Source organism: Podarcis muralis, chromosome 1 (assembly GCF_964188315.1).
Source record: "Podarcis muralis chromosome 1, rPodMur119.hap1.1, whole genome shotgun sequence".
NCBI lineage: Eukaryota > Metazoa > Chordata > Lepidosauria > Squamata > Lacertidae > Podarcis > Podarcis muralis.
The window spans coordinates 95,434,280-95,457,173 of NC_135655.1; the positions used below are offsets into that span (position 1 = coordinate 95,434,280).

A 22,894-nucleotide genomic window follows, 5' to 3' on the forward strand; every position below is an offset into this window, starting at 1 on the left:
CTGGCCTAGCTGAGCTTTCTGTCACACTGACATGGCTAATGCTATCATGAAGCCAAGCAAGCAGCCACCAAGGGTACAGACCGAGGGGCACAGTAACGACCTTCGAAGAGCACAGCTTTATACAGATTAGTTTTTGTTATAAAGTTCTGATAATATTTTGCTTTTATTTTATGAAGAAATCTATTATTTTTGAAGTACAATGAGGGTTGTGTTACTTATTCTTGCAATTTACATTAAATTTAGCAGTTGCAATTTTTGTGTTTTTCATTTTTGGTGCCAGACATTTGCTTTTGAAAATTGAAGTTACCCATTTTTGGGAGAGGGGTGGTTCAAGTAGTTAGGCTTGCCTAGATTGCAAAATAGCTTTGCACCATATATGAATGTATATATGGGTATATGAATATAAGGGACTGAAATTATACTCGTTGTTGTATGTATGTGTTGTATGTATTTTTGGTTTTTATTTTTTCTTCTGTTTTTTATTTTATATAAATTTTTGGAAACTTTAATAAAAAAATTTTTAAAAAAACAACAACAAAATAGCTTCGCACCAGTACTACTGGCGAGACACTATTTATTTGAAAATCCAAACGGAAGCTGTTCCGACAAACAGAGGTATGGAATTAGCTCCAAAAAGTGCTGGTGCCATTATGTAAGTATGCATAGCATTCACATAAATCATACCTTCATGTAAGTGCAGCCTGGCTGCAAACCCATTGTTGGCCCCACAAATTTCAATGTTGGAGCCACCAACATCTATACATCATTTTATGTAGACATGAAGTTTCCTTTACTGCCTTCTATTGCAATATAACATTTCCATTAATAGAATTCAAGGTTGAGAAACTGGGATCCCCTTCTATTGTTGGACTCCCAATTAGCTAGTCATCAGGGATGATGGCAAATGTAGTCCAGCAATATCTAGAAGGCCACAGGTTTCTCATCCCTGATTCAAGTGATAGCAGAAACATAGGTCATAGAATCACAGAACAGTAGAGTTGGAAAGGGTCCCAAAGGTGATATAGTCTAACCCCCTTCAATGCAGATATCCACGTACAAATAATAAACACCAGTGCTTATCTCTATTTTAACTGGCTGGTTTTAACTATGTGTCTTGATTTTAGTGATTGCATGATGCATCCAGATTTGTTTTAATTTGAAATTGCATTTGCAATAAAGAGCAGGTAGTAATTGTGTTAGGTTATTATAAACTCTTGAATCAATATTCTAGATTGAAGCCAAGAACCCATTTGTAAAACACCAAGTTAAATAAGTGTATGGCACTAACTCTCAGAACAGTATTGCATGTTACAAGTTTTTGACAACAGAAAATCGTGAGTTTTGCTCACTATTACAAAAACAACCACAACACCTCAGAAACTCATTTTCTTTAATGTCTTTTCAGAGATCGATTGTAGCCTCGAACTAGACTGCTCTTTGTTGAATGTACAGATCAGATCCCACCTTATGGCAAAACAACAATTTCTAGAGACAGTGTGAAAAACTAATCCAGATATTAGGAAGTGTTGTTATAACAGAAAACTAAATGTGGGCTTTGTTGTAGTTATTTTTATTAAAAGCATCTGTAGAGGTTGGCTTATCTATAATGCTGATTCAGCAATGTAGAAAGACATTACTTTAAATGCTATAAGACGTTGTGCTCATTTGGGCAGATATGCACATAGGGTATGGACAAAAAATAAAGCATTATTTTTTTACAACTTTTATTGGGAGAAACTGGATCAGACTATTTATCCATCTAACTCAGAATTGTCTACTCTGACTGGCAGCGGGGCTCCTGTGTTAAAGAAAAGAAGAAGAAGAAGAAGAGGAGGAGGAGGAGGAGGAGGAGGAGGAGGAGGAGGAGGAGGAGGAGGAGTAGTTTGGATTTGATATCCCGCTTTATCACTACCCGAAGGAGTCTCAAAGTGGCTAACAATCTCCTTTGCCTTCCTCTCCCACAACAAACACTCTGTGAAGTGAGTGGGGCTGAGAGACTTCAGAGGAGTGTGACTAGCCCAAGGTCACCCAGCAGCTGCGTGTGGAGGAGCGGAGAGATGCGAACCTGGTTCCCCAGATTACGAGTCCACCGCTCTTAACCACTACACCACACTGGCTATAAAGGTCTTTTATATTACCTGTTACTGGGTACTTCTAAGAAAAGATGCCAAGGATGTACTCTACCACTAAGCTACAGTCCCATCACTGCAGGAGATGTTCCTTCAGACCATCCTCTGGAGACCCTGGAGGTGGTGTAAAATTTAGGCTTTCTTGGGGTTTTGTCCAGTGTATGGTTTCACAAATGTAATTACTGAAACCTGAGGATTCTGGTTCAGTAGGCATCCCCCAAACTCCTACAATAGCACTAGTACATTCAAGTCTGCAAAAGAACTTTTTAGTAATATCCATAAGTAACAAAGCAGAATAAACATAAAACCAGAATTGAAGCAGGTTGTCGTGTTGCCATAGGACATATAATGAAGGGTAATGGAAGTAGTGCAGAAAGAACTAAATAAAGTGATCAGGTGGAAGAAAAGTAGAACAGAATGCAATTAGCACTCATTCGAACTTGGATCATCCTCACAAATTGGTATTATTCATAGACCATGAAGTGCCAAGACAGTCCTTAGAACATGTACAACGTACTGCCTTTAAAAAGAAAGAAAGAAAAAAGATTTCTTATATGTTTACCCATCTGTTCAAAACTTATAAAACACGTTATAAAACAAATCTATATAGAAAGCTGTCATAGAAATCAATTCAAATATCAAATCAGTGGCAAAATAATATTGTGGTCATATATGGACGAGGGTATTAGAATGAGTGTTTTCTGAACTGGGCCAAGTTTTGTCCACGGCAGACAGACAAACAGGCTTCAGGATCTGTTCTCTATCCCCCCCCCCCACACTCTATTGATATTTCTTTCCTTTTAAATAGAAGAATTTCAAAGTACTTCCGAAATAAAGGATAAATTCTCCTTTAGTGAGACATTCAGACAACCAAAGGCAATAGAAGTTGTACATGTAGCTGATGACAGATTTGCCCTCAATTAATCTCTATGGCACCCCTGTGAATAGTAGTATAAAAGAACATCTTTAATTCACACATATTACCAGGAAGTTCATTGTGAATTATTGAATTTTGCAAATTAGTAATGTGAGCAAACACAATAAAAGAGGCAAGGATGATCCATCACTAATTCTACTTTGTTCATTTATCTGACAAATGTAATTTGACCATAGTTAATTACTACTATGGTTTGTAAACTTGCAAATGGAGTGAAGAACAGTTTGGGGGGGGGGATGATGCCTCACTGACTACAGCACCAGTTTTTAAATGTTGGCAAATAAATAGTTACTTCAAAAGTATGGAGTCATGTGAACATTGCCACTTTTTGTGTCAAACGAATAAAATAAAGTTTCAAATTAAGGAACTTTACAAAACTACACTAGATCAGTTAAGAAAAAAAGCACCCTCTCCCTCATTTAATATGCCTCATTCTAACCTGTTCAATTAATAATTAGGTGTGGCAAAACTCTCTGACCTTCCAAGTGAAGTATGTGCATCCAAAGCATAAAAGACTCATGTGCCATGGTCACATGTGAATATCTATCTGGTATTGTGCAAGCATTTCCTACGAGTCCTGAAAGAATAAAAACTGTAATTGTGAAGGCCTGAGGGGAGGGTAGAAACCAATAGGGTGGGAGGTGACAGAAGGTTTCATGTTTCTAATTAAATCCAGAAACAGCTAAGTCTTAAGGGCAAAGTTGAAAGAGGATAGGAAAATAATGAGGGACTCTACTTCAATATCTTCCTTTTGTTATAATTCACAGAAGACAGTTTTATGTAACACAAAGTATACAGAAGAAACATCTGCACTTGAGCTAAGTTTTGTTGCAGATACACAATGTGAAAATATTACTGTAAACGTTATCTACCCAGTACCACTAACCGTGTGTGGTATTTCACAAACGACCAAGAGATAAGCAAGTCCAAGCACCAATAAACTTACCATCAAAACCCTTGCACATGGAAAGCAATGAAAGGAGGAGGAGGAGGAGAAGAAGAGATGGAGGCAAATGTAAATACAGAAGGAATATGTGCCCAGATGAGTGCAGTGCTGAGAACGTAAGAGAGGGCAAAGACAGGGACTCATGTTGAGTCTGAGATGGCAATGAAGAATCTATATTGAATTTATCAGACAGGCAGGTGAAGAAGCAGGGCTGGATAAATAAGGCAGTTTCTGGGGCAATGAGGATAGTGTTGTCATTTTGATGTCACCATTATATAAGTGGTCTGAAAATCCAGGCAACTGATGAGGTAAATCAAGAACAGGGAGGTAATAGGAGAGAGCTACAGAGAGAGAGGGGGGAGAGCCTCATTTGCACTATCTAACCACACAACAAAATTGGACAGCTTGGTGAGCAACCATCTCTATGAGCTTAATTATCTGTGTCCTGTTAGGCAGCAGTTGTATCTTTAAAATGATACAACAGCTCTTCTATTACTCAGCAATTGAGAATAAGACAATGAAAGTATAACCACAATTAATTAAGTTATCATATTGACTAATTCTAGAATTCCAAGAGGTATACAAATTGCAGAAACATGGAGAACAAAGCATAGGATATGATAATAGCTTTTCTTGGATTTATTCACAAAAACAGACTGAGCACAACTACTTATAAATAATTTGAGTCTAAGATTCTATGAGTAATATTTTATTTTTTAAAATGTCATGGTGCTCAAAGTCTAAACAGAATACTTGGATTGAAGTATTTGCTCCTGCCAACTCAAGATGGAATATCAATTATATAATCATTTTATTTTGATTGAGTAATTGATATTCTGTCTTGAGTTAGTAGCAGCAAAGACTGCTGCCACTTCCAGTAGCCTTCTCGGAACTTTGTTTAAGATAAATAATTATTATCACATATTTCAATAGGTACAAAACAAGGAGACTAACTGCAAAATCGAAGAAGGGGAAATGTAAAAGGCATGAAGACCCAAACATTGTCTTAGGCATGCATAATAAAATTGTTTTATATTATTATTATATATTTATATTATATTATGGAATAATTGTTTACATAACTTTCTCTGAAATTTCACTTCCCTTTTTCACTCCTATTGAAAATCACTGATGTACAAGTGGATAGTGTAAGTAGAGTTGCATTTTGGTTCTGCCCAACTCAGGTCCAAGAATAGCATGTACGGTTGTGCAGTGAGATTTTCTTGAATAGTTTTTTTTACTGAAGCCAAAAACCTATTCCAAAAAGCAACATGGGATGAGAGGCTCAGGTGGACAGGCACTGGTGGAAATTGGAGACCTTCTCCATCAATGTGCCTTCTGTCCACACAAGTGGCTCTTTGGATCAATCCAATGACACCAATAAAAGAAATTAAAAAGTGATTTATACAATCGTCAATTGGACATGTTCCACTGCTTTCTTCATAGCATTTGGGTCCAAACTCAGTGCTTTTTTTCAGGGGGGTACTCAAGGATATACAGTACTGGCACATCTTTTTTGCTGTTAAAAAGTGTGGCGCTTACTGTAACAACTTCATGATGAGTACCGGCACCTATTTGTCTAGAAAAAAAGCACTGTCCCAACTTATTGTGTCAGGTTTGTCCACAGGAACTACAGGACTGACTCAATCTCCAAGTTCCTTTAACCTGACTATCACCTTCACTTTCCCCATATGATTCAGTCTGTCTGTATCTATCTATCTATCTATCTATCTATCTATCTACCCCCCCCCACATACATATGTATGCTCCTTTATATCCCTATTCTCTGGATTGTAAATTGTTTTCAACTGATTTAATAGTGTTTTTACATTGTTGCAACATGCGTTGAATCCTTATGGTGAAGAATGGATAAGAAATCCAATTAATATAATAAAATTAATTATTATTATTATTATTGATGATGATGATGAGGCCTATGGTGCATCTATTACAGGTAGTACCTGTAGTTTTATTTTTCTAGAGTTTTTCATCTGGTAAACAAACTAGACCTTGAAGCACACCTTTGTAATTGTATAAGCTGATCCTCCAGATCAGTTTCTATTAAATTAGGTCTTCTGTATTAAATTTAAATTAGTCACAGCTTGTATACCCTCTGCAGCTTGCACACTAAAATGCACTACTGGAATTCCAGCTGAGATGCCTTGCCTTTATACCTCCAATGCAGATTACAATTACCAAACAAGTGTGATCTTTTCCCAGAGTATGTAACTTATCTTATATAATGGTGTTATTCAAATTCCAATAAGTTTGTAAGAAAAAAAGAATTGCATTAACCTGTGCCTTCATTTCCATTTTAAAATGAACTATTCTGTGATCATTTACGAGAATTTCCCAGAGAGCTCATCTTTTCAAAGTTGAAAAACGATGTGTGCCAATGAAGAAATCATGTGGATTTTCATATTTCCACCAGTGTATATAGTGTTACCTTGATATTCTGTTTCTCTCATTTAAACATACTTGGAATTTTTATGCATTCTTTTCCAGATGTTGCACAGCAGGGGATCCTAAACTGTGGTTCATTCAGGTGTGTCTGTGGATTTGTGATTGGCAATGGTTCATTGCATTGGATATTCATATTGATTTTTAATTGTTTTTTTATTGTTTCTTTTACTCCTTGTTTTGTGTTTAATTTATTACAGTTTGAACTCTATGGAATTACAATTGCTATAACACAGAGAAAAATCCACCAAGACTGTCAGCAATTTTCAAGTGGTCTATAAGTAAAAAAAGTTTGAGAACCATTATATTTATGCCACATTTGGAGAAGGCCTTCTTTTCTTTTCTTTTTTAATCTGAATTTTTACTGAAAGTTTTCAGCATAGAACACAATAAAAAGCAAACTAATCTAAATAAAAATAGAGAAGAAAGAAGCAAGAAAGAGCAAGAGAAAACAAAGAAAATAGGAGGGAGGGAGAGAAAGAAGTAAAATACAGAGACCTTTATCAGAGATAGATCTTAACCCATATTTCACCCAAAAGGAAATGGACCTTCCCACCTGAGAGCTTCCATTTCTTCTCCCAGATTTCCACCCTGGAAGTTCTTTTCCGCTTCTAGGGAGAACAGGCCTTTTCTATCTCTGCATGTGTCAATTGTGGTTCTGTTTGGGCTTTTGTTAGTGCTAGAACTTCCTTGCTCTGAGACTAAGTGACTTTTAGCTGCCACAAATGAGTTGAAGTATACAACAAATGTATTTTACTTAACACAGTGCAACCTACAACTGCTCTTAAAATGGATGCTATCTTAAGTTTCCGTTTTCTGCTGAAATTACATCCCTCTATGCACACACTTATAGAACTCTCACGAGACAATATGACTTCCCACAACATCTTATGAGAGTATTTCCACATTGCCCACTTGAAACTGTGAGCAAGATCTAATGAGAGCATCTCCACCCTGAAATTGTGCAAGTTAAATGTGTGTACTGTCTGTATAGGAAGAACAAAAGTTCTACAAGCGTGTGCATAGAGGGAAAGAGAGTGAAGGCTGGAACACTATCAACACTGTACAACGCAGGCAAAGTTTGGTAATGCTGAAAAGCCATTCACATTTCAGGAAAGCTCATTTCTCATTGCTTATATAATAACAGATAAACCTCTGATAAACTTCTGAGGAACCCTAGGATTCCTGTAAACACAATTTGAAAATGGCTGCCACAGAGTAAGAGAGACGTAAACTTCAAACAATAGAACAAATGTAAGAATTTTAAGGAGGCAGGAATGAGAATATGTGTGGACTGGAGAAGATAAGAGTTGAAAGGAGAGGGCATTTTTAAGAAGACAAAGAGGATATAGCATCATAGGACAGGCCTCTAGCAACGTAACAGGACAAAATGAAAGAAGGCAGTCACTGCACCAAAGCATTTTATTTCAGTACATTTCCTCCCTAATAAAAGGTGGGAATAAAGGGCAGAGAAACCACAGAGGATGACTTGTAAGGAAAGCCAGGGTGAAGGAGGGGTGAGACATAATGGTAGTCCTATAGTAAGAGTCACACCACCCCTTATTTACCCCTGCCTCCGCCACTTGTACTCCACATCTATCTTCAACACAGTCAGAGGTACATTTTCAAGCCACTGTGTGGGTTTTTAGCTATAAAGCTCCCATTGAGCTTAATGGGAATCCTGTGGCTAAAACCCCATGCTAACCTTTGAAAATGTACTCCAAAGTGTCTAAATAATGTACTATTTGAACATTATCCTGTTAAGTTGTGATATGATGTGACTGAAGGAAAACAGGATTTTTATTTTTTTTAAAAAAGCCATGTGTTTTTAATACTGCACACATAGCAGGGGTCTCTAAAATGCTTACCTGAAGGTGAATTTATTTTTTGCTTACAAATACTTTGCAGCATTTTGCTGGCAGGAAAGGCTGTTTGCTCCCGTTCTTTTTAATTTTATTTTTAAATTATGAACCCTTGGTTTGCATAATCACTACCACAAGGCTCCAGAAAATCATCGGTAAGCCTCTTCTCTCAAGTGGCAGGCACTATTTTATTAATCATAACTGATTCACCTATAAGATAATCTAGTAAATATGAACTGGCATTGTTTATTAATAGTTTTAATATTCAGTGATCCAGCACACTGAAACTCAAGCCCTATTCAGGAATTATTCCAAAAGTGGAAATGGCAAAGGTAAGGGGGGGGGGCAGCCACCACCATCCACATTCTTGTTTGTTCCACCCCAAACCTTCCTACATTGAGCACAAAGAGCTGAAGCACCTGTTCAATGCAGGAAAGTTGGGTTGTAACAGACGGTGGTGTGCACATTGTTCCACAGCCTCTCTGTGTGTTCTTTTCACACAGTTTTAACAGATATACAGTAGGCTTTTGTAAATGGTTTCAAAGTGGACTGCTATTGGGGTCACTACACTGCACTAGCTTGTGCAAGGAGTAAAATAAATACTGGAACCTAATTTTAAGAAGATGATACCCACTTAAGTTCAAATGTTATCTACCCTGCTTGCTCAATTTTTTTCACTATCACAGCCATCACTCAATCTGTACACTTGCTTACATCTATAATTACTGTTCCCAGGAACAGCCTTAACACACTTTTAGGAGGAAAGGGAGGAGAACAGATATCCCTCTAAAAGCAGCAGCATCCGACAAAGTATGCATCAGCAAAATAGGCAAACCAAGGAGAACACAATTTATAGAATGGCAGAGAACCTCATATACTGATATACACATCACAACGTTATATGTGATCTACTATTTATTTTCTATGCAAAACAAAATATTAAATTCTTAAAAACATTTGAAGACTTGAGGAAGATTTGAACATCAGGGTAAGGCAATCGTTGCCAAATGGATTGATCTGCCCTATCCTCCACCTGCACACTGTTCCAGGAATTCTCCCAACATAAACATACCGAACCATATAGGGAGGGCGAGGGGAAAGTCCTGTTGCACAAGTGGAAGCCCTTTTTGCAGGGTTTCCACCAACAAGACTCATTAGTTGAATCCTATCCCTGAAGTCCATGGCAGCAGCTGAATATTAACACACAGCTGTTTCATTCACTGTTTCGTATAAATTCTTCAAATATGGAGGTTCACTGCTAATTTGCTCTCCTTCAGTTTATTTTGTTTTATATTCTCTGTTCAGAAATTATAATTATAATGATTAGAAAAGAGACTGTGAAGTCGTAAATTCTAGTCCTTTAGCTACTGGCACAAGACTTAATCTAACTTATGGCTGTCTTAGGACTGTGTTACTAGTCTTGAGGTATGTGCAGGATATCACCTTTTTACTGTTTGAATCATGGGGTGCTTCTTACTAAATTGTGCTAAAGCAGAGGTAGGGAACCTGTGGTCCTCCAGATGCTGTTTGACTACAACTCCCATCATCTTTAGTCAGCATGGCTCATGGCTGGAGGTGGTAGTTGTAGTCCAACAATATCTGTAGAGACACAGGATGCCCATACCTATGCTAAGGGAACTTTTTGAAACTAATGAACATTGGTTTATGCTAACCAACCTTTTATGCAACCTTTTATGTTAGCCAACCTTTTTTTAACCAACCAACTTTTATGTTCTTAGATGAAGAGGTGGGCAGATTTTTTAAAAAAAACAACACAAAAAAGTATACAGAAATTCTTACATTGTTCTTACATTGCAGACTTTATATTGATTGAACTCAAAATAAATATTTTATTTGTGAATGATAGGTATATCAATAGTTATTAGCCTGAATGCGTCTGGCTGACACCAGCTTAAATTACGGTAGGATTCTGGACTAGATGGATCCTTAGTTTGATCTAACATGCCTCTTCTTACATTTTTACATGTTATTTAAGATGATGAATCTTTCTTCCTGGAATTTCCTTTCAGTAAAGCATGGCTACAGTTTAGAAGTCATTCATCAGCAGTTTAAAATAAATGGGTTCTCAAATAACAACAAAATTGTGTTCTGCTCAAAGTATGCATTGACTGAGGAAGACAGAATAGAATTCACTACTGAAGCAGAATCTGTGAACACGTCTCAGTATAGGCAAACTGGTTAAAAAGCCAATCCTTTGCCTAGGGAAAGCTTATTTGGTGGTGCTGATAGTATTGGCGGCGGAAGTCGCAGCACCACTGTGATCCAGTGCCAACCCACAATTTAATTTCCTGCAATGCCGTGGAACAGTGCCTGTTGGAGGGTCAAGTGAATGCGTCAGTGGTGGGCTCAGCTGAGGCGCTTGAGCTGTAGTAGTTTCTGAGGATGCCACATGTTGATGCTAGGTTTAACTGTGTTGCTTTATATGTCAACTTTGGCAAACTAATAGCTGAACAGACATTTATGGGAAGCTTATTTGGAATAGAAAAAAGAGCGATTTGAAAATAAGACAAGATTATTTCTAAATAACTTTTTTTCACTCCTAATTAACATCATAATTTGGTTTCCGTTTCCTTTTCCTATGTGAAAAACAGTATTTTCAATGTATAATGTCAGGACTAGAATGAAATAAAGGAACTACATGCGTGTTCTGCCAGAAACTTGCTGTGAACCAAAATGATCTTACTTTCTATTGAAGAACAGCAACTGTCACACATGTCAAGTCTATAATCCAAGCAAACCTAATCCTTTTCCATACAATCTTTTCTACATTCCTATAGCATATTGTATGCTTCAGTAATTCTTTGGTATGGTGATTCTACTTCTTCAACTCCAAATCTAAACACTCTGACTACAGTGCTAAAATTCACTAATGTGGTGTCTGGATCTCTCTCTCGTAGAGTCAGGTTATCCCATTAATTTTTGCCCAAACACCTATAACTCCCAAAGTGCATTTTAGTACTTGTAAGTGCAGCAGTTTTATACTAGAGCTGCTAAAATGAAAACTAAGGGGGAAGGCCTGACTGTGTGTGCACAGACATACACATACACGCTTTGGCAAGGTGGTTCTGAAGTTGAAATAAGACACTGATTTCAAGAGAACCTATTTCTATGCAGTGTGTTGAGCTCAGTCTGAAAAAATACTGCTATTATACATTGAAATTTAAATAAAATTAAACATAGAATTTTTGCATTGCTCACTGTTGGGTGAAACAACTTCTGCAGGCAATTTCTCTCCTGAGCGTAAGTTTAAATGCCAGCTCACAAGAATAATTCACACTGAAGTAAATACATAATTGTAAATAAGTCTTTCAGATCAATACGGATGCTCTCTCTGGGCTTCAAATTGTCTTGTAAAATTATTTGTGCATAATGAACACTTTTCTGAATTGCTACACGTTCTTATTTATCAAAAATACATGAATATAGATCATTTGAATATTAACAATGAAAAGCAAATCCATTAGATTTCTGAAGGCTCCAAGGGAATTTCCCAATTACATGGCTGCTGCTGCCAAGGCCCGACTTTCCCAATGGAAGAGTAAGACGGTAGAGGCCACTGACAGGAGTGCTCATTGTTTTCATACAAAATCAGCACAGAAACAACCCCCTCCAGCCCTAACCTAGCAGAGCTCTTGAAATAGTAAACTGGTTGGTCCAGACAGATCAGTCAATAAATAACCTGTTGTAAGATTTGTGAAGGATATTTGTGGCATTGAGGCCAATGTGCCCTCTTGATCCTTGCCCATCATGCCTGATAAAATCTAGCATGAGAGGAATGACTGGATGGGTGTGGGGAGTGGTTATATTGTGAAGGAGCTTGAAAGAGGAGGCAATGCTGCTCCTATAGATTTTAGAAAACTACCATCCAGTATCTAATATTCTTTTCCTTGGCAAGGTGATCAAAAGGGTGGTGGCCAGCCAGCAGCAAGTATGCCTGGGCAAAATCAAGTAAGTTCCACTGTAATCTCTCCAACTCTTATCTCTCCATTTCATTGCTACCAGGAGAGGCTGTGAAGGTGTTGGACTGGTGTCTGGAAACAGTGATGGGCTGGATCAAGGCTAATAAATTGAGGCTGACTCCTGATGAGACAGAGGTCCTGTGGTTGGGTGGTACCCGGGGGTACAACCTGTTATCTGAGTTGTATTCCCCCTTAAGGGGCATGTTCATCATATGGGACTACTACTGGATTCCAACTTCTTGCTGGAGTTTCAAGCAGCTTCTATAGCTAGGAGCGCTGATACCCATCCTAGATTGGTATAGGTTGGTCTCAGTAGTGCATGCTCTCGTCTGAAGTTGGTTTAAAATCCTGGCTTGTTTCGAACATGGTAACCATACTTTTCCAAGACAGATATAATAAGATGCTATGGTTTATTGAAGACTTCCTAGTTTAATTATGATATACTGAGAAGGGAGGAGTAAAGGAGCTATATGCACAATAAAATTTTAGTTTACTAAACTGAGATGTGATAATCTGAAGTAGATCAGTATGGCTAAACAAGCTCTCGATCTGACAAAAGATGTGAGATCCAATTCTTTCCAAATTTTCCAGTCAAAATGTAATTTGATGGAGAAAGCCGTCATTTATGAAAATAGCTGCCTGTTATAACTGCATGCTACACATATTGCATGTGCATCAAAACCAAAATGAAATGTTTGGCAACAGTCCTGCCTCTGAAAGAAATTCTAAGAACACATTTCCGCAAATAAGAACGTGCACTTAACCCAACCACCTAACAAAAACTGTTTTGGACATCTTTATGAAATTAGATCCGTATTCCTAAAATCCTGAACATTAAAAAAAAAAGTCTGATTCATGGTACAATTTTCATAAAATAAATGGTAGGATGAAAATGCAAATGTGGGAGCAAAAAATGTTCAATGCAAAACAGGTCAAGTTTATAACCAATTCACTTTAAGCCAATATATCCCAAGCATTGAGAACTGATATGCAAGAACAGTTAACATGATTTAATACACATTAATAATTCACATCATCTACCTAATTTGAAATTTGCCAGAGTATATTTGTCTGCTTTGGACAGGCACACATGAGTTAATCTATTTTGTCTCATGTTTCCTTTTGTTTTCACTACAATCTGAGCCCTAGAATACCATTGCTCATAATTTATGGAGATAATACCTCAAGAATGTCCCCCACTTTTCTGTTATTATTCCATTATTTCTCATCACAGATGTTTTGTATATGTTCATAAAAGGCGCATTATAATACAAGACTGATCAAGCATACATCTTCCTGAAATGATAACTTGATTTGACTACACTTCACATAAAAATGATTGCAGGTCTGAAAAACAGCTACATCTTGTTCTATTCCGACTTCCTTAAAATATATCTTCCTGAGAGGTTTTCAGGTTCTACATTATCATTATGATAAATTGTGTTAAAGGGAGATCTCCTTTTTGGTTAAGGCATAAAATAGTATTCAATATTGCACCATATTATTGCCTCCATGTGACATTTGATAAAGGAACACATGCTTCACTTAAGATACTGCCAATGTTATGTAATGGGTATGAGCAACAAGAATAGTCAATATTTTTTAAAGAACTGCAAACTTCCTATAAAGGAACTGTGAAGTACTGACCCTGTGGAATCCAAAGCTGGGTTCTTCCATAAGTACAGTCCTAGTGCACCAGACCAAAGGGTCATCTAGGCCAGCTCTCATAGAAGCCAACACTGTTGAGAGACTATGAGGTTAAGAAGTATACAAATGGTTGAAATAAATAAATAAAAACAGAAGCCTACAGGAAGCTGGCAAGTAGGACATGAGCACAACACCCTCCTCACTTGTGACTCCTATCAGCCCTTATTCAGAGGCATACTACCTCCACTCTGGCAAAGAAGACTTCCATCTCTCCATCAGCAAAGATTGACATAAACAAGTGGCAAAATATGCCTTTAGTGTTCTTTCACTCTAGCCTAACTGATCCCTGGCCCAGGGTGGCCATGTACAAAGGATAGTCCTTTATCTTTAGGGCTGTCAGAGGACAGCTGGCCATTTGAAGGGTGTCTGATTCCAGCCTGGTTTAAAGATATAGAACCATAAGAAGCATAGCTGTCAACTTTCAGATTTGAAAATAAGGGATCAGCAGCCTCACCTGTCCCGGGGACAGTCTACAGGATATCTAACAATCCAGGATAGCAGCAGGAAGCAGCGGGAAAAAGTGCTGGCATAAGGGGATTTCCCGCAAAAAAAGGGAGGATTGACAGCTATGATAAGAAGGGGGGTGGAGTTGCCTGTAAATACTTAGGCACCAGGACAGCAGCAAACTCTAGAGGCACATGGGGCTTGCTGAGCTCCAGCAAGGTGGCTGCATCATATGTCCTCAAAACCCCTTTCTTGAAAAGGGGAGGATGACAAGCCAGTACCTCATTTCAACAGATTATCAGACTTGGATACTGTTTGTAACCCAACTTTATATTCTGTCAGGAGTGAAATTTTCCTTAAGTGTCCTGTGCTATATATTGCTCTTAACACCTACCAAGTTAAGACCCGAGACTCATTCACAGATACATGGCCAATTCAAATCTTTGCAACTCAAGCAGCACACTCCTCAAGTCTTTTTAAAATAAGTAGTCAATATGAAATATTAAGGAAATTTTAAAAAGATACAAATTAAAATGATACAAATGTAAATTCTGAAGGAAACTAAAACAACCTCAGCATGGATACCTCATGCTTCAGTCCGAAAAAGATTAGAAACAATGACATTCAGAACTGCAACCCAAACTGCCCACAGGCCTTTTCCGTGTTCTAAATAGCTACCTAAAGAAATTGTCAAGCTAGTAATTGTGTGAAACTTCTGCTCAATGACCCATCAGATGAGAAAATAAAAGATCAAGAATAAATGCTTTGCTGAGCCATGAGAATTACCTGCAGCAAAAAACAAAACAAAACTTGTTGCTAGTGATTTATGGGCTTAAAGATTTATTTTGAACAGGTGTCTGTTGTTTGAAAGGGCATGCCACTGCTCCAAAGGTAGCTGGCAACTACTGCTGCTTAAAATGGATTTTCCTTTTAATATAAATGGAACAACTGAATGAATACCAAGTTGCATATTAGGAAAATCTGTAAGTGAATCAGAAGTGCACAAGCCATGTTTAATTCAGCTAAATAATTTAAAATGCTATTTCCATGGGATGGTTCCATACAATGTAGTCAGGTCATCTTCTAAATAAAAGCGTATCATCAAGGTTCCATAGCAAATAGTCAATAGCCTTCTAATTAGAAGGGATACCATATACATCAGGTGGGTAAAATTGTGCCAGGCTGCAGCATGCCCTGCCCTGAATGAAATTGGCTCAAAGAGCAGAAAGCAATTGGCAAGTTGATATTTCTTGGTTTAGCTTTACTGAACAAAATTGTTGAGGGCATAAACTAGGATAACCCCATGGACAGCACTCTGAACTCCTTGGAGGAAGGACAGGTTAAATATGTAATAAATACGTCAAATAAAAGCTTATTTCTGTTCATGGAGTAGCAGTGTTTTTGACCCCTAATATAAAGAACTATTTATCATGTTACTCTCAGAGGATGGGACTATTCTATTCTGCATGCTAAGTAGGATTTCCTCTTCCATAGTGTCTTTGGTAAAGGAAACATTCTGATAAATAGCAACCATGTATATAATTGCTTTGATATCTTTGGAGTGGTGTCACAAATACCTTGCACGAACAGTGTTTATGTGATCTATGCTGCAATGCATAAAAGAAAAGCACGCAGGAGCCACTTTCTTAAAAAGAAATCCTTCTCAAGTGCACCATACGCTATTAACCTGGACTGGTTGTAGGTATCTGGACTGTTATAGAAACTAATATAACAGGGTTGAAATATGTAATAAGTGTGACCGGCTAATTAAAGAAAGTTTTAGCTGACTAATTGGTTGGTGCCAAATATTAATTGGATATGCTCAGTGCTTTTTTTGGTAAAAAAAGGAGAGGTGCTGGTCCTCCATACTTGTGAGTGCCGTCACAAAAAAGTACTGGATATGCTACATTTCAAATGGCTATTTTAGTGTCTGCATACTACAGTTATTAGGAAATTAAAAACAACATATGTCTTGGGGCACCACACAAGATCACAGACTGAGGTGAGATCTTGGCCCAAAATCTCACAAGAGCAAGGCACCAAAAATGGCCGTCATGCTCCCATGGAAAAAACCCAGTATGTTTAAAGTGGATGAATAAAGGAATAAGTTAAATTGATTTAGAATATGCAGAAAATGTAAAAAAATAAATTTAAAGAACCACAAAAAGAAGTCGAGTTTTGAAATGTTAGAATGTTTTTAAAACTATTGAAATGTATATAACTGAAAATCATAAATTGTAGGGATGATCGCGGAGTGGGCAGTGGGGTCCGGAGGGAGCACACTCCCCACCAGCAGGCAGCCACAGTCTGCCTGCACGCGTGACCCTGAGGTGCGGGGCACCCCCCCCCCCAGACAAGCCACAGCTGTCTGAACATCGTTCCCTCTGTCTAACCTTTTTGCGGTCTCAGTAGTCTGCGGTGTCCTGTCTGTAACCTTTGTCTCTGAGACCTTTTGTCTCCTTCGTCATACACTGTGCAAGGGAAAAATGACGCGGTGGAAACAGGTGCCAAAATAACTTTGTACCATCCCACGATCTTGGGACTGGAAGATGTGTAAAGGTCACAGCTCAAAATGTATCTGCCTGGTTTGCATATTTGTCTCAATAAAAGGAGGCTCCACAGGGCTGGCCGGCAGCTTGCATGCAGCTCACCTGTGCTCAGATCACCTGCATTATCAACTCACTGCCTCATGTCTTTCACTTCAATAAATATTTTTTTAAAATAAAAAAAAAGATACACAGAAAATGAAATACAGCAAACTCTGGTGGGATACCATATACATCAGGTGGGTAACACCTGCACACACACACACACACACACACACACACACACACACACGTTTAAACATTCTAGTGCAGGCATAGGCAAACTCAGTCCTCCAGATGTTTTAGGACTACAACTCCCATCATCCCTAGCTAACAGGACCAGTGGTCAGGGATGATGGGAACTGTAGTCCCAAAACATCTGGAGGGCCGAGTTTGCCGATTCCTGTTCTAGTGGAAGCTCATACAGATGTGTTTCAAACCAAAAACACATCTGGTATCAAAGGCGGCAAAACTTTCAAGCTACTTCCAAAAGAAACTCATTTCAGCCATATTCCCCCCTGCCCCCCAAAATATTTGATGTATTAAGAACAGACTTAGTGAAGCTTATGCGTCTGTAATTGCACACCAAATTACAGTTATCAGTCTGCCCGCAATTTGCTTACGCACCTTCATTCTTAAAGCTGTATTAGAAAGCTTTTAAGGGGAAACGAGGCTTATTAACCAAGCTAAGTATGGGTTTGTACATGTATTTCACCAACCACTTTGGGTTTTGCTTATTATCATTTTACAAATATGATGGCAACTACGGATGATGGCAGACCTGAATACATGGTATGATGTCATGTATTGGAAAATATGCCAAATATAGTGAGATACAAAGAAGAAATTATTAGCCCTTGGCCTAATGTAGTTTTTCTTTAGAGGGCCTCATGACAGGACATTTGAGGTTTTTATCTAGCATTACCGGAAATAGATTCCAGCCTGCTTCTTCAAGTATGCTCAACAGATATTCAAAAAGTGTACACAAACCAACCCTTCTGAATAAGGTAAATAACCATACAAAATAGGAAGGCAATGGAAGCAGGAAAAATAAATCATATAGTTCACTGCACCATAATGGGTAAAAGGAAATTAAAATCTGCCCGTAGATAGTGTTGATTATGAACTCAGTAGAACAAGTCTGCATGATCAAGGCTATCTGTAACTATATGCTTTATGATTGGGGTGGTCATCGGGGGGGGGAATTGTCAATATAGAGGATATATTATAGCAAAATAATATCATTATTAATGATTATATTAAAAATCCAGTTATTAACATTTCATCACACTCAAGAAACATCATGAAGAAAAGGAAATCTAGGAAAAAGGCAAGATTTCACCAACTAATTTCACCTAATTTTGCCTCGACATTAATGCAATCCTCTTCATATCAGAGGATAGCATTATAGAACAGATAATTGGGGTGAGGGAAGCAGGTAAATGGAGAGGCTATACACTGTACACTGGTATGCTGCAAGCTATGGCTTGTATCTAATGCAGTGTTCAGCACAAGGATTTGCACTTGTGCAATGGGGCTTTCCCCCCTCCCACTGTGCACCCCCTAAATCTGTTCTAGGTTTTTCCCAACCCTCTGTAGAAGATTTGGGGAGGAAGATCCAATCATCTTTCCATCCATAATATGACTTTTGGCTTTGGATGGCAAGCATTATTTGAGACTTGGAAGTAGTGGCTGGTTTGGGGCAACAAAAGAAGTGTGTTGCTCTGCCCACAACAATGGCATTAATGATGGACAGGAGGCAATGGAACGGATGAACAGATGAGTGGAAGAACTTTTCACCCACTTTCTCACTGAGACCATTGCCGTGTAATGGATGAAGAGCCACGGGTAAGAAATACTTTTTTGTTCATCAAAAAGTATAGCAAGGCGATCTGAAAAACACCCTAAGTTTGTATCTCTTACTCACTTGCCATGCTTGATGTATCTATTTTAGCATTATTACAGAATTTGGCTATGATGAAGACCATATTCAAGTACAGTGGTACCTCGGGTTACAGACGCTTCAGGTTACAGACTCCGCTAACCCAGAAATAGTACCTCAGGTTAAGAACTTTGCTTCAGGATAAGAACAGAAATCACGCGGTGGCGGCGTGGCGGCAGGAGGCCCCATTAGCTAAAGTGGTCTTCAAGTTAAGAACAGTTTCAGGTTAAGAACGGACCTCCAGAATGAATTAAGTTCTTAACCCGAGGTACCACTGTACCCAAGTACATCACAGCAGAAAAAGTAAAGTAGTAAGCAAGGACAACCGGCAATTATTTTCTGGCATAGAAAGTCTGGCTCTTTGGAAAAGGTCAAGACTATTCAGTTCAGCAAAGAAATAAAATGAAAATATACAAATATAATGAACACGAACTACAAAAGAACTGTAAATGCCAGAATGCATTAACCTATAGCTCAAAACAAATGTTGAAATGAAGTTCCAGACTAGATTATAGGTATATGACCATAAAAAGGTAGATTCAACTACATAAACACAAAGAAAGAGAAGATTGTATACATACTTTTACCTAGTGCTTATATTCCCCGCCCCCCCCAAAAAGGGTACAGTGGACGCTCGGGTTGCGAATGTGATCTGTGTGGGATGCACACGTTCGCAACCTGCAGTGTTCGCAACCCTCGTCTGTGCATGCGTGGGTTGCGATTTGGTGCTTCTGTTTTGTTTTGTTTTATAAAACGTTTATTGAGATTTTTTAAACAATCAAATAACAGAATAACAGATATAAACAGAAAGAAAAAAGTCAGAATAAGATTATACATAAGGGAAAAAAATAGAAATGTAGGAAAGAAGTAAAAATAAAATGCATATATTAATAAATCTACTTTCCATCATATTTTGGACTTCCTCACATCACCCTTCCCTGCGTTCCCAATCAGACAGTTATGTGCAGCAATTTGTTACCTTACTTCCATTTCTTATTTTATAAATCACCAATATTCAATTTCAACTTTAAAATCTATTGGTCTTAAATTAAACTGCTTATAAAGAGCATTGTATTTCTTCAAGTTTCAACATTACCTTAGACATCACATATTTTCATACATCTTACAATAGTTTTACTGCTGCCATGTTTCTTTCATTCGTGCATTCTCCTAACATTCATACAATTTGTAGTGTTTTTGTAAGTAGTCCTTAAATTTTTTCCAATCCTCTTCCATCGTCACTTCTCCTAGGTCTCGAATTCTGCTAGTCATTTCGCGATTTGGTCTTCTGTGCTTGCGCTGAAACCCGGAAGTAACCCGTTCTGGTACTTCCAGGTTTTGGCGGTCTGCAACCCGAAAAAATGCAACCTGAAGCGTCTGTAACCCGAGGTATGACTGTACTCTCATTTTGACTCAAGAAAATCACCATCGGGGGAAATAAATACAGTAAATGGACAAAAGTACAAAGATTCAAAAAATGTTTAGGGGTATGCGTCCTCCTGCATCCCCCCAGAAAAAAGCACTGTTTTTGCCTGTCCAGAAAAAAGAAAGCAACCCACTAACAAAATTGTGTGTGTGTGTGTGTGTGTGTGTGTGTGTGTACACACACACACACACACACACACACACACACACACACACACGTATTTATTGGTCATTTTATTGGTATTTATTTATTGTATTTATTTATTAAATTATTCATTTATTGGTATTTATTGGGCCTAATCCCTTCCCGAATACCAAAGTTTTAGCTCTCAAATCAGCATTACCATTTTTACAATTCATCTAACTAGAGAAATTATGCAACAATATTTGCAGCAACCACATAAAGAACAGCTTTTTGAACCGAAGTCCTAATTTGCATGAGCATGCTTGCTTTTTGCAACATCACCCACCAAAAAGGATGGAAAAGCCAGCATAATCCAGAAAATATTCTTTCCATACAATACAAAAATCAGGGTAGATTTATACACTCAATTATATTAGCATTCATAATTAATTAGAAATTCAGAACTCTTTAGTTATAATTTACATTTCTTTTAAAAAGTCATTTACACATCAGCAGAGTGCTTCTCTTCCAAAATAATGTAAGAAATCTTCAGGATATTCAATACAGGTTTTGGCACTGAAGTTCAGGGTTTCTGTTGGCACCCTTTCCCCCTTTTCTTAAAAAAAAAGTAGAGGAATACACAGTTAAACAACCATCAAAATCACATGATTGCAGAAGTTAATTTTTTATTAAATTAGCCTAATTTACTTTGACATATTGGACCCCAACCAAAGATATACAGACACACACAGGCTGCCCACATGTTGATATGCCCATATGGGTGCCAAAAGGATAGACGGCAGCGTCAGCTTTGACAGAAATGGTCACCTACTGGCAGAGGGGATGGGTCCCTATCACACAGTTAGGGAAGGAAGAAAAGGATGGACTGGATTCAGCTCCTAGCCTTCAATTCAAACAAATAGTGTTGTGAAAGCTGACACAACCAGCCTCCACATCAGCACTGTGTATGGGGTCTATAATCTAGCTGTCAGGGACTGAACACACCACCTTACGTACTGGATAGGAACTACTGTATACATTCAGCACTCCCTGCCACACACACGCAGAGGACCAAACCTAGATTTAATGACACCCCAGGTGTGGAGCATCTTCTGGACCTGCTCTGATTTATTCAGCTATTTAGTACAGTATCTCCAAAACTAGACTTTTCACGATAAGGAAAGTGACAAGGACATGTGCCGGAAAGTTTCAGATAACATTTGCTTGTTGCAACACAACACAACCTCCCCACAAACAAACTAGAAAGAATGCTCAGTAAATAGTCAGCACTGTCTAATCTCCCACATGAGAATGAATACTCAACAAACTGGTCATCTGGAGGAGATTTTATTTGTTGTTACACTTACACGCTCTTTACAACATGGACAGATTTTTTGCTTGCATGAGTTATCACTGTCATAGAACAACTAAACCTGTAAGCATGGATCTGACTGAATCAAACGAATGAAAAACAAGCAAGCACACGTTAACGCTGGCTGCACAGGTTAGCATTGCCAGCTTTACAAGGGAAGAAGAACTGTTTGCACTCTTTGTTTCAACTGTTAAGTGGATAGTTGAGTAGATAACCCATGACAGCGCCCCTGAAGCCTGGAGCCCAAGGCAGTTGCTGTCCCAGCTTTTTCATATGTGGTTTCCAATCCAATAGGGAATATGTGCTCCGTCAGAAGCCTTCTTCTGCATATGTCCTGCCCTCAATTGTACAACTGAGTGTTTCTTCCCCATATTATATTGTATCAAAAGAGAACTGAAGTATCTTCAACCCTTCTCTTTAGCCCTGGAAGATGAAATCTTGACATTGAAATAAGTACACAAAATTCACCATGTAATTTGGGCTAAAGTCCTAAATATGCTTACCATGGAATAAACAATACTGAACTCAGTAGGACTTATTTCTCCCTAAACAAGTTTAGGTTTTCTCTGCAGGTCCCACTGATTTTAAGCATGATTAACTGTGCTGAGATTCATTTGCTGAGCAAAAGGTAGGTGCAGCCTGCTTAAGTGTTTAGCTATGCACTTTAGTTTCAAATAATTTCAATAGAACTTAGGTATGCTTTATACCTGCTGGGTTGCCCCTGCTGCTCCCTAAATAATGGCTTTATCCTCCAAATGTAAAGAGAGACAGTTAAGCACATGGATTTCAACAGCCCTGAAGTGTGTTTAACTGTGCACTGTCTTTCCATTATGAATTCCAGCAAAAAATGTGTATTCAGGGGAATGTCAAATATATTTATAAATATATATCTGTGTAAAAGCTGAGCAAAGTAAGCCTAAATGGACTTCCTTGGGTGCCCTGAAGGCATAGTGCTTTCAAAAGGCCTAATGTTTATTTCGA

General features: G+C 38.1%; 1 protein-coding gene across 8 annotated transcripts in view; it reads right to left on the bottom strand.

Annotated features, from left to right (window-relative positions):
* The window catches only part of NCKAP5 (NCK associated protein 5), a 604,332-nt gene that overhangs the window by 204,837 nt on the left and 376,601 nt on the right, over positions 1–22,894 (bottom strand). The window lies entirely within an intron of this gene.